Source organism: Pinus tabuliformis, chromosome 4_1 (genome assembly GCF_031772625.1).
Source record: "Pinus tabuliformis cultivar Carrire ecotype Pingquan chromosome 4_1, CPIR1, whole genome shotgun sequence".
NCBI classification, from domain to species: domain Eukaryota; kingdom Viridiplantae; phylum Streptophyta; class Pinopsida; order Pinales; family Pinaceae; genus Pinus; species Pinus tabuliformis.
Window position 1 is genome coordinate 622,403,316 of NC_142303.1, and position 11,003 is coordinate 622,414,318.

General features: G+C 36.7%; 1 pseudogene across 1 annotated transcript; it reads right to left on the reverse strand.

Annotated features, from left to right (window-relative positions):
- Nucleotides 1–6,617: 6,617 nt before the first annotated feature.
- On the reverse strand, nt 6,618–9,934 carry LOC149177559 (putative F-box/LRR-repeat protein 8 pseudogene; annotated as a pseudogene). Its single transcript, XR_016258118.1, has 2 exons — nt 9,428–9,934; nt 6,618–8,546 (listed from the first exon to the last, which is right to left on the reverse strand). The product of XR_016258118.1 is annotated as a putative F-box/LRR-repeat protein 8 pseudogene (transcript).
- Nucleotides 9,935–11,003: the final 1,069 nt, after the last annotated feature.

The window sequence follows — 11,003 nt, forward strand, 5'->3', positions numbered from 1 at the left end:
AGATTATCACTTGATAATAGGGTTGATGCCTTCACAACTCGCATTGGACAAGAAGACCGAAAAGAGCTCCAAAATGGCTAAGAGTGGGACTAGTAGAGTAAGAGAGGGAAATGCATCTGAACACAACTCAAACTTGGATCACAAACATGAAATCCATCAATACAAGCCAAAAGTATACACAGGACTCATGGATAGAAATGACACCTTGAAATGACAACAAAGCGACACTTATTTCTTAGTGTGACAGTTGAAACAACACATTACGACACTTAGAACACAAGTTGCGAAAAAAGTGTCCATTGTGATCAAAAGGTGTGCTAAGTTGTAGGAATGTGTTAGCACATATTCTAATGATATGTAAGACCATCTAATGCAGAAGAGTGTCTCATGACTAATTCTAGTGATGCGCAAAAATGCAACACATGCAGGAGTGAAAACAACAAAAAGCGACACATGCGGCAGTAAGAAAACATGAAGATGACACTCGCAAAATGTGAATTGACATTGTAAGCAACACATGCCAGAGCAAAGATAACATGAATATAACACTTATTAAAGTGAAAGCAAGCAAAAGCGACAGTCGCAGTATGAAAGCGACACTTGTGAAAACAAAGGTGCACAAAAGCGACAGTTGGGATAATTCACCAAAAAAGGGGTACAAATGCAACCAAATTGAGGGAGACTACCAATGAAAGAGTGTATTGACTGTCAACATAAAAGAAGCACACCTATAGATTCAACAGGGGCTGAGCATGTGTGAGCAAATGACTTTGACCGTTAGAATCCAAGAAGAAGACTTAAACATTTAATACAACGTCAATCGATAATGAAGTGACCATGGATGACAGATCATTAGATCCTCAATAGGCTCCAAAATTCAAGTGTAAGCAAAATTTTGGAGGGTGTTGATCGTAATGTCAACATGTAACTTTCCCAAAACTTGTTAATTCTCTTTCCACGAGTAAATTTGTATAGTGTGGCACATGTCCAATTATTCAAGAATAATCCTCAAATATGTACCTAAGGTACTTTTGTATGTCTCCGAAGATTCTTAAATATTTCGTAATCTGAAAAGTCCTAGAAAAGAAGTTATAATGAAAATACCAAGTTGCCTTGTTTGAAACTGATTTCAAGATCTCTCATAAACCCTAACTTCCACAGAGTATATCTCTGAAATTAGAATGAACCCAACTCTGAAATTCAAAACAGATGTTCATCGATATTTCTCCTCAGTGTGGTCATAGTTTCATCGTATAAGATTTCACAAGAAGAAAGATATAACAAAAATTTCAAACTGGCCTGTTTGAAACCAATTTCAGAGGCATTCAAAAACCCTAACTAGAGAATATTTCTAAAATTATGGCAACCAAGATTTGAAGTTTTAACCATATGCTCCAAAAAATTTATCCTCAATATGATCCAAACTTCACCATTTAAAACCTCCAAGGTTAAAAAACTAATAGCAAAAATATCAAAAAAAAATTGTTTGAAATTGGTTTTAAAAACACTTGAGAACCAAATATAGTGAACTAAGATATGAAATTTGAAACAAATGTTCTAAAAGATTTCTCCTCAATATGATCCAAGTTTCACCAACTAAAACTTCCAAAAAAACATATAGCAAAAATGTCACAATGACTATTTCAAGTAGCAAAACCATAGGATCATGAACTCTAATACCAAATGTTATGAACCTTGCGCCTAAAAAATGATAAGAAAGCAATAATTACAGACATCTCCGATAGGGAAACCTCTTTTTCTAATGAACATTATGTACAAAGTAAGATTTGATGATCTTAACACTAAGTCAAGAAGTCTCCTTAGTGTGTAGGAGATAAAGAGATCATGAAAAGTTCTAGCCTACATAACAATGTAATAATAAAAATATAATCATCCAATATTTAAGACTTAATAAAAAATTTATAGTTAATATCAAATTATATAATGCTTAACAACACCATCAAAAAAAATATGAAAAATAAATAAAATAACTAAAAAATCCGGAAACTTCTTTCCTAAATTTCAAAATAATAAAACAAAATTAACCTGAAAAATAAATAAAATAACTAAAAAAATCCAGAAACTTCTTTCCTAAATTTCAAAATAATAAAGCAAGATTAACCTTACCTTGGGTAATATATCTATATATACACTGATACAAAGAATCCCATATCCAACACCATTCTGAATTAAAAAATCCACCATTAAATATTTCCATTTTAATTTATTCACTACATACTAAAACGTTATTTCGTTATTTTCAATTATTATTTCAAGGTTATTATAACTTTCTTTTTTACTATTAAAAATTAAATATTTGCGACTTTCTAATGTGGAGTTATATTCATTTATATTAATTTAATGTCCACACATTCATTATAAACCATTCCATGAATATTTTATTTTATTCCCCACTTTATATTCCATGAATTTTAGATTTTTCCATTTTATATTTTCCATAAATATTATATGCTTCATTTTAAATTATACAATTAAAAATTAAATATTAAATATTTGTGACTTCTTAATGTGGAGTTATATTCATTTATATTAATTTAATGTCCACTCATTCATTATAAACCATTCCAGGAATATTTTATTTTATTCCCCACTTTATATTCCATGAATTTTAGATTTTTCCATTTTAAATTTTATATTCCATAAATATTATATGCTTCATTTTAAATTATTCAATGGTATTAAATGAAGGGGCATTTTTTTAAATTATTCAATAGATATTAAACATTTCTTTAGTTGAGAATTTTCAATTCCATTTTGAATAATTTAACGGATTATACCTGTTTTTAAGGATTCTGATGACGTTGACGAATAACTCACCGATCAAGGAGAATCCATATGAGAAAATGCTGCCATCCGAAAAAATGTTGAATAACATTGTCGAATGGCTCAGTGAGCAACGATATACAGTGTAAGGAACGAAATGCTTCATGTGAGGGAACTCTGAAGTATGCATGAGTTCAAGGTCGAGTAGAGTGCTGTCAGATGAAGGATGAGAAAAGATCCAGAAATGATAATACAAGTAAAGGAGAGGAGGCTGTGTTAATCTAGTATATTACTTAATTGGGTGAACTTCCAGCGATTTGTTTGAATGTGAGGGGCTAATGCAAAGCAAGCGCTATTCAATTTTGAAATTACCCAAAGGAGAGGAGGCTGTGTTAATCTAGTATATTACTTAATTGGGTGAACTTCCAGCGATTTGTTTGAATGTGAGGGGCTAATGCAAAGCAAGCGCTATTCAATTTTGAAATTACCCTTTAAAACAGTGTTGATAAAATTGCCAATTTTTCTCTTGGTGATTTTTCCTTTTTCCCAGATTTTTGACAATTTTTGCTGATTTTTCTAGATTTTGAAAAATCTAAAATATTCTTAACAATTTTTGCTGATTCTTGAAAATCTAAAATATTCTGTGATCTATATTATGAATGTTGAGAGATCTTTAGGTAAATGAACTTCTCCGGAATATAGTTTCTCCTAATTTTACCAATTTTCCCAACGATATTTCTAAAAAGATGTTTTCTGCGCTCATCAATTTTTTTGCCCCTTTTTTGGGCAACTGGCTTTTAAACATGTGTCAATCTTCGAATACGAATGACAGTGCTTTAGGAACCTGATTTCATGTAGTAATCTGAAACATATCTACCCAAAAACTATTGGCATTTACGGGGCTTGATCAACCTCACCTCATTGATTGCCGAAGTTAAACATTCAATTAGATAAACATCCAGTCTTAGGCAATCCGATATGGCAAGCAGATATTGTCGCTATGGAGTTAAATAAATATTTCCCAACCCAATAACCATCAGCAAGTACCCCATATTTCAGAACCCAATAACTATTAGCAACCACCCCGCTTGATCAACCTCGCCATAGATAAAAACTCACGGTTTTAGGAAATCTGAAATTGTCCCAGGAGAAGGTGAAAACATGGGTCCCTTCCTCTCAAGACGGTGATGATAACTGGGTCCATATGGAATTCTCCCAAAATAAGAAACAAGGTGGGAACTCTCTCCCAAAACAAGAAACAAGGTGAGAAAACAAAGTGAGAATTCGGGTCCCCATGGATTAGAACAGGACAAGGTAAGAATTTTGGGACAAGGTGAAAACTTTGAGCTCTCCCAAAACAAGAAACAAGGTGAAAACTTGGGTCCCTATGGAACTCTCTCAGAACAGGACAAGGTAAGAAATTTAGGACAAGGCCAAAACTTTGGTACTTATGAGACCCTCCCTAAGCAAGACCAGGTGAAAATTTGATGAGAACCTCCCTAAGCAAGACCAGGTGAAAATTTGGATCCCGGTCCAAGACAAAATGAGAATTTAGATCCCCGTGAAGCTCTCCCAAAACAAGACAAGCTGAGAATTTGGGTCCCTAATAAAGACAAGGTGAGAACTTGGGTCCATGTAGAACTCTCTAAAAACACGAGAAGTTGAGAATTTGGGTCCCAACTTGGGCCCATATGAAACCCTCGTAAAGCAAGACAAGGTGAGAATTTGGGTCCTCAATAAAGACAAGGTGAGATTTTGGGTCCCTATGAAACCCAACTAAGACAAGACAAGATGAGAATTTAGGTCCTTACGTCCTTAATAAAGAGAATGTATGAAATCAAGGTGAGAATTTGGGTCATTAATAAAGAGATGGTATGAAATTTCTTTAGACCTTAGGTCCTTAATAAAGAAGGTATTAAATCCTTCCGACCAAAACGAAGAGAGGATTTGGATCCCTAATAAAGACAAGGTGAGAACTTGGGTCCCTATGAAACTCTCCAAACACAAGACAAGTTGAGAATTTGGTTGCCTCGTAAAGCCAAAAAGGTGAGAATTTGGGTCTCATAAAGACAAGGTGAACACAAGACAAGGTGAGAATTTAGGCCCTTAGGTCCTTCATAAAAAGAAGGTATTAAATCCTTCAGACCAAAACGAGGTGAGAATCCTCCCAGAACAAAACGAAGTGAGGATTTGGACCCCTCATAAAGACAAGGTGAGAACTTGGGTCCCTCAAAACAAGACACCGTGGGTCCCTACTAAAGACAAGTGAGATCTCGGGTACCTATGGAACTCTCCCAAGTGAAGCTGAGCCCCTCTAGAACACTCCCAAGACAAGGTGAGAACTTGGGTCCCTGAGATCTCGGGTCCCTATGGAACTCTCCCAGGTGAAGCTGAGTCCCTCTAGAAGAACTCGGGTCCCTGATAAGCACAAGCATAGAGTTAGGTTTGAGCTGAGCTCTTAACTTGGAACTCTCCCAGGTGGAGCTGAGTCCCTCTAGAACGCTCCCAAGGCTCCCAAGACGGGGTGAGAACTTGGGTCCCTGATAAGCACAAGCATAAAGTTAGGTTTAAGCTGAGCTCTTAACTTTGAACTCTCCCAGTTGGAGCTGAGTCCCTCTAGAACGCTCCCAAGACAGGGTGAGAACTTGGGTCCCTGATAAGCACAAGCATAGAGTTAGGTTTGAGCTGAGCTCTTAACTTGGAACTCTCCCAGGTGGAGCTGAGTCCCTCTAGAACGATCCCTGATAAGCACAAGCATAGAGTTCTGTTTGAGCTGAGCTCTTAACTTGTTTCCAGTTAAAAATACTGCCTTGATTGTTTAGAGTCTTAGACATTCCTGACTCTAAAAAGGCATACGACATGAACAGCATAGCCATAGGGGTTAGGGTTATGTTTGAAAAATACCGTCTTGATTGTTTAGACATTCCTGGCCCTAACAAGGCATACGAGATGAACATTTTTGGTGCTGTGGCAATCAACATGAACAGCATAGGCGTAGGGTTAGGGTTATGTTTGAAAAATACTGTCTTGATTGTTTGGACATTCCTGTCCCTAAAAGGGCATACGAGGAGATGAACATTTTTGGTGCTGTTGTTTTTTCAATATATAACAGCATTAACTTGTGTTATTTTATAGCATCGGACTAAAACTCAGATGTAAGTAAAAGAATGAACCCAATCCTCCGCGCAGGAAGACAACACGTATATAGTGTGGATGAATCACAGCTCTTCTGAATTTTATGTCTGTAAAGACACATAATAAGATCATATAATCTTTATATAGCATATAGAGGCCAACTGAAGAATATCCCATCACATATGTGCTGCTTTCTATTGTTCAAGTAAATATCAATGCCCAAATTGTGAACAGTTGCCGAACATCAATCTGACCCTAGATGTCAAATGTATTGCAGAGTTTTTCTGAGCAAATGCAAAGGCTAGTAAAAAGACAACTACTATTTTCAAAGAATGGTACGTGCAGATTTATAAGAGGAGGAAAAATAAGAATGGTACATACAAATTTATAAGAGGAAAAATAGAAAAGTTGCCAAGCATATAACCTCTTCCCTAATAGTTAACAAACGCCATGAAACAAAACATGTATGACAGGATTCATCTTTTCAGGCATTGAAATACCAGAGGCCAAGATAAAAGAGAACATGAGATAGTATAGAAATTAGATAAATTAAGCATAGCCAAAAAAATTCTACATGTACAGAGGCAAGTGCAGAATGCACCTGAAACAAGTCAAAAATGTGATTAAGATTGTTAAAAATCACCAACCCAATACAAGGAAGAATCTTGAAAGACAGGAATTGCCTGCTTACTGAAAGATGGTGAAATGCACTGAGATGCATGGATCTATTCTGGAATAATTTCGTTTCGGGCATTGCAAGGAAGCCCTAAGATACATGACTGAGTTTCATAAACAAACAATAGTGTTCTGGAAATACGATATCAGGTACTGGATTTGGAAATACAATATGAGGTACTGGATTTCAAATTACATATTATAGATCTGATCAAACAGAAACATGTACCTACAACAAGAAACAAAATAGGCTCTAACTTCAACATCATGTAGACCTGTTAGGAAATAATCCAGTTCGGAATAGAATATAAAGGTTTACAAAGAATGGCTACAAGAATTTCCGGATATTCACAACAGTCATGCGTCCTAGAGGTTCCTTGCAAAGAGAGAATCGTCAAAGGAAATCAATAAAATACAATAAGCATCCTTTCATATATCTATCTCAGAAACTTAACCATGAGACTGGCCACCAGAAAAAGACCCTCTAAGCAAATTGGAAGCTGCTGTGCCCAATTTTGTCTTGATTAAGTGACCTCTGCTTCCGCATAGCACATGAGTTGATTCTCTAATGACTCTGTCATCCCCAAGCTGAAGAGACCTGCTCTGATCATCCTCTCCTGCTGTCTGTGAACCACCATCAACAGCAACGATTAGAGAGGCTCTTTTTTTCTGAACCTGACAGACACTTTTGGATGTTACTGCTTTACACCTTTTCACCTTTAATTTTATAAGGCTAGGGCAGCCGCTGGCAATCGTCACAAGACCTTCATCAGATATTGGGCAATTTTTAATGCATAGCTTCTTCAATGCTATGAACTTACCTGAAATACAAGACATCTCCTTGTCCCCAACACTATCACTGTTGCAGAGTGCCATTCTTTCCAGCACAGGGCAATTGGAAGCCAAGGCACTCAAACTCTCAACCGAAATAGCAATGCCCATCAAGACAAGTTCTTGCATCTGATGACATTTGTTTGCAATGGACAGTAACCCTTCCTCGCCAATTCTTTTGGACTTGCCACTATCAAGGTGCACCTTTCTCAGTTTCCTACATCCATTTGCAACTGCATAAATACCTCGATCAGGACAATCAGACACCCTGCTCATATAAAATACTTCCAGCTTTGAGCACTTTGAAACAGCCATCAAACCTCTATCACCTAAATGCATGTTTTCAATTTGCAATTCCGTCAGCTGTTGCAAGTTTCTAGTGCTGATTTCCAACAACTGATCCCAAGACCCTGAATTCCGTGATAAAATGAGCGTCCTTAGACACTTGGATCCCGATAATAGTGGGGCAAATAGCTGCCCGTTATAAAGATCTTTAAGGCACAATCTCTGTAGCTTACCTTGCCCTGGCCCTATTCTTTCCGTTTGAGCATCTAATCTTCTAAGTCTTTTAGCTGTAAGATCTTCCAGTTCGTTGCAATTCTTAAGTATTGAGTTCAAACCCTTTGCTCCAAATCCACATGACCCGCATGAAAATTTCTTAATAGGACCACATACAAGTGAGAAGGACTCTAGACCCTCATCAGTAATCTCGATGCATCCCTTCAGTTTGATCTTCTTGAGATGAGTGAAACTCTTTCCAATTAAAGAAAGTGCCTTGTTGTCAATACTGGGAAATTTTCTGGAGCATTTCAAAGCCAGAACAGTCACATGTTCAAATCTCGTGATCAGGGCTGGAAGCAAGGAGGAAAGCTCAGTTCGAGCAAGGAGAACTAGGCGTTGCCTGCTTTTCGATTCAATGCGGTGCCATCTACTGCAGACTAGGGAGCAAGCATTTCGATCTTCGTTTGTGAGCTTCTGGAAAATCGAGGCCAAGCATTCATCCGGTAAATATACAATGAGATCCTGCTCTGGATACACACCAAACTGTTCGACCTCGTTATTCTCCAGAAAAAGGCCCATTGGTGGAGGAGCTAAAGAAGAGCTGGATTGACCCATCAGACCTAAGAACTCAATCAGAAAATATTCAATTAGCTTAAGAATAAGTTTATGGGTTAAAAAACAGAAGGAAACAAACAAATTTGATCTGAAATTGCGCTTGACCAATTCTTAACCACCTAACAAAGGGAAAGCTGGATATTTTCGGCAAAACCTAAATTCTGAGACTTGAGGTAACAGTTCCTAACAGTCCAACAAATGAAAACCAAGAATTTTTATATGGTGAATCTCGAGGATCAAATGTAAATTCTTGCGTATGAGGCAAACATGTTGTCGCCATAGCTTAGGAGGTCTTCACCGGCAAACAGAATGGAATAAGTAAAATCTTGAATTTGAGGAATGGATGAATTTTCTAAGCAACGCAACATAGTCGAAGTGCCTCAAGAGAAGCTCTCCACCATTCAACAAGATAACTCCAGTATCTTAGCTTTCAATGCAAAGATTATGGGCAAGCCAATAAGGAAAACCTTAGTTCTCAGTAAGGAAAACCTCGAATTTCAGCATCTTAGATATGTCTTTTTCACAGAACCCAATACAGAAACCATGGATACGATATTCCAACAAAATCTTTATGAAGTACCCAAAGAAAAATGCTTGGATTTCAGGTTTTCGGGAAACTTTTCTGACAACCCCTCAAAGCAAGCATTGATTCAATGTCCCAACAAAGGATTCAAGAAATCCTAAACCAGTAAACGAAGAATCTAAGGATCCTGGTGAAGAATTCTACATTACCCAGCAATGGATTTACAAGGACTTGAGCTCCTTAACACATCCCTTTGAATTAAAATCCATAGATATGACGCTTGGAAAGGGGATTTTTGTCGCAGAAATCAATTAAAAAAGCAAGAAAAACTCAAATCATAATATTGAGCATTCGTAGTCATACCGTGTGAGATCCGTTTGGATTTGGATCAACCTCGGCAGCTGACTTAGTGGGTTAACAAGCATACCGCCATTCAAGCCCTTATCTCCATTATCATTGACTATCGACTTGTGTTCATGGATTCCTCAGCACAGAACTCTATAGAGCACCATTTCAGTGCCCAGGATTACACGGAAAATTGTATTCAATGCCCCCTGATTCTGCTCCTGCTCGTCGAGAACAGGTTTGCTTTTCTATTCTTTGTTGTCTGGTAAAAAAGCATACACGGGAATAATTAATTTTCTTTTGCTCTGCCACGGGTCATGACTGTTTTTCTGCTCCACGCCACCGCCGTTGGCATTAAATTAGAGAACGGTGACAGAGAGAACAAGCTTTGGAGTGATTCGATTTTGTGCACACCACGAGAAAAGAGCTTCGTGGGTCGAAGTAAATAATGGAAACAGTCATTTCGACAGTGTTGATATTCGGAAAAATCGGAGAGTGAAAAATCGAAGGGGCGCAATTTTATCAGTATGATGATTAATAACTTTAGCGCTCTGGGCTCTGGAGAACGCGTGGTACAACCTAATTTAAATGTGGGCCCGTGCGTTACTTACGGCCATCAAGATGATGTAAACAAAATTAACTATATGGGTTATGGGGTTGTGTTGACCCTATTCAACCAGTATATGGGACTTAGCTCCTTAGGTCATATAAGGAAATAAGTTAATTTTGTGGTAAATGAAATAGTTGTGGAGTAGGTTTTGGAGGCTTTTTTTAAGAGGGAAATTATCGAAAAAAAAAATATTAATTTTAAAGGATAAGATTTTTCTTTTATGGGTGTGGAACGTAAGTGAGAAGGAATATTTAGGTACTTCATTCAAGAGTATGAATTTATTTAGAATTTATGTAGGTGAGTTTGTTGAGGAACTAAGTATATAGCATGGCATAATGAGTACGTAAATGTAGTTAGTACATATATAAAGTGGACATCTACGGATATATCTTAGAATGAGTAGGTGGATATAGCTAGTAAATATATAAAGTGGACATTTACAGAAATATTAGACTTTTTCTTGGTAAGGCACTCATGTACTGCTACACTTCCAAAAATGACATGTTACTCTCCCTAAACGCATGCAATGGCAATTGGCTTTTATGAATTAATTGTTGGACAAAATTGAAAGACAATTGGGCATTCTTCTAGACCCAAGATGCTTTACTCACAACATCAAGGAGTTCATACTCACAACATCAAGGAGTTCATTCAAGTTGAGGCCACTAGAAAATTTTAGTTACTTTCTCTTTAGCTTTATGTTTTATTTTAGTAACACTTTATTTTTTAAAGACCAACTAGGCTTGATACTGTTTTTAGACTTCTAGTTTTAGCCAATAGGTTTAGAATTTGGATATGATTTATTATGAAAAACTTATATTTCTGTATTTGGTCAATGGACGGCTCAAATTTTAAGTTGCAACCCTTGTTTGCAGGCAATACAAAATTTTACTTTACAAACAAAAAAAAGTAATAAAATATATTTGGCTTGCAAGTTGTTGATTGTACTTTTGATTTACAAGTGGCAGAGCCAATAGGGTTAGA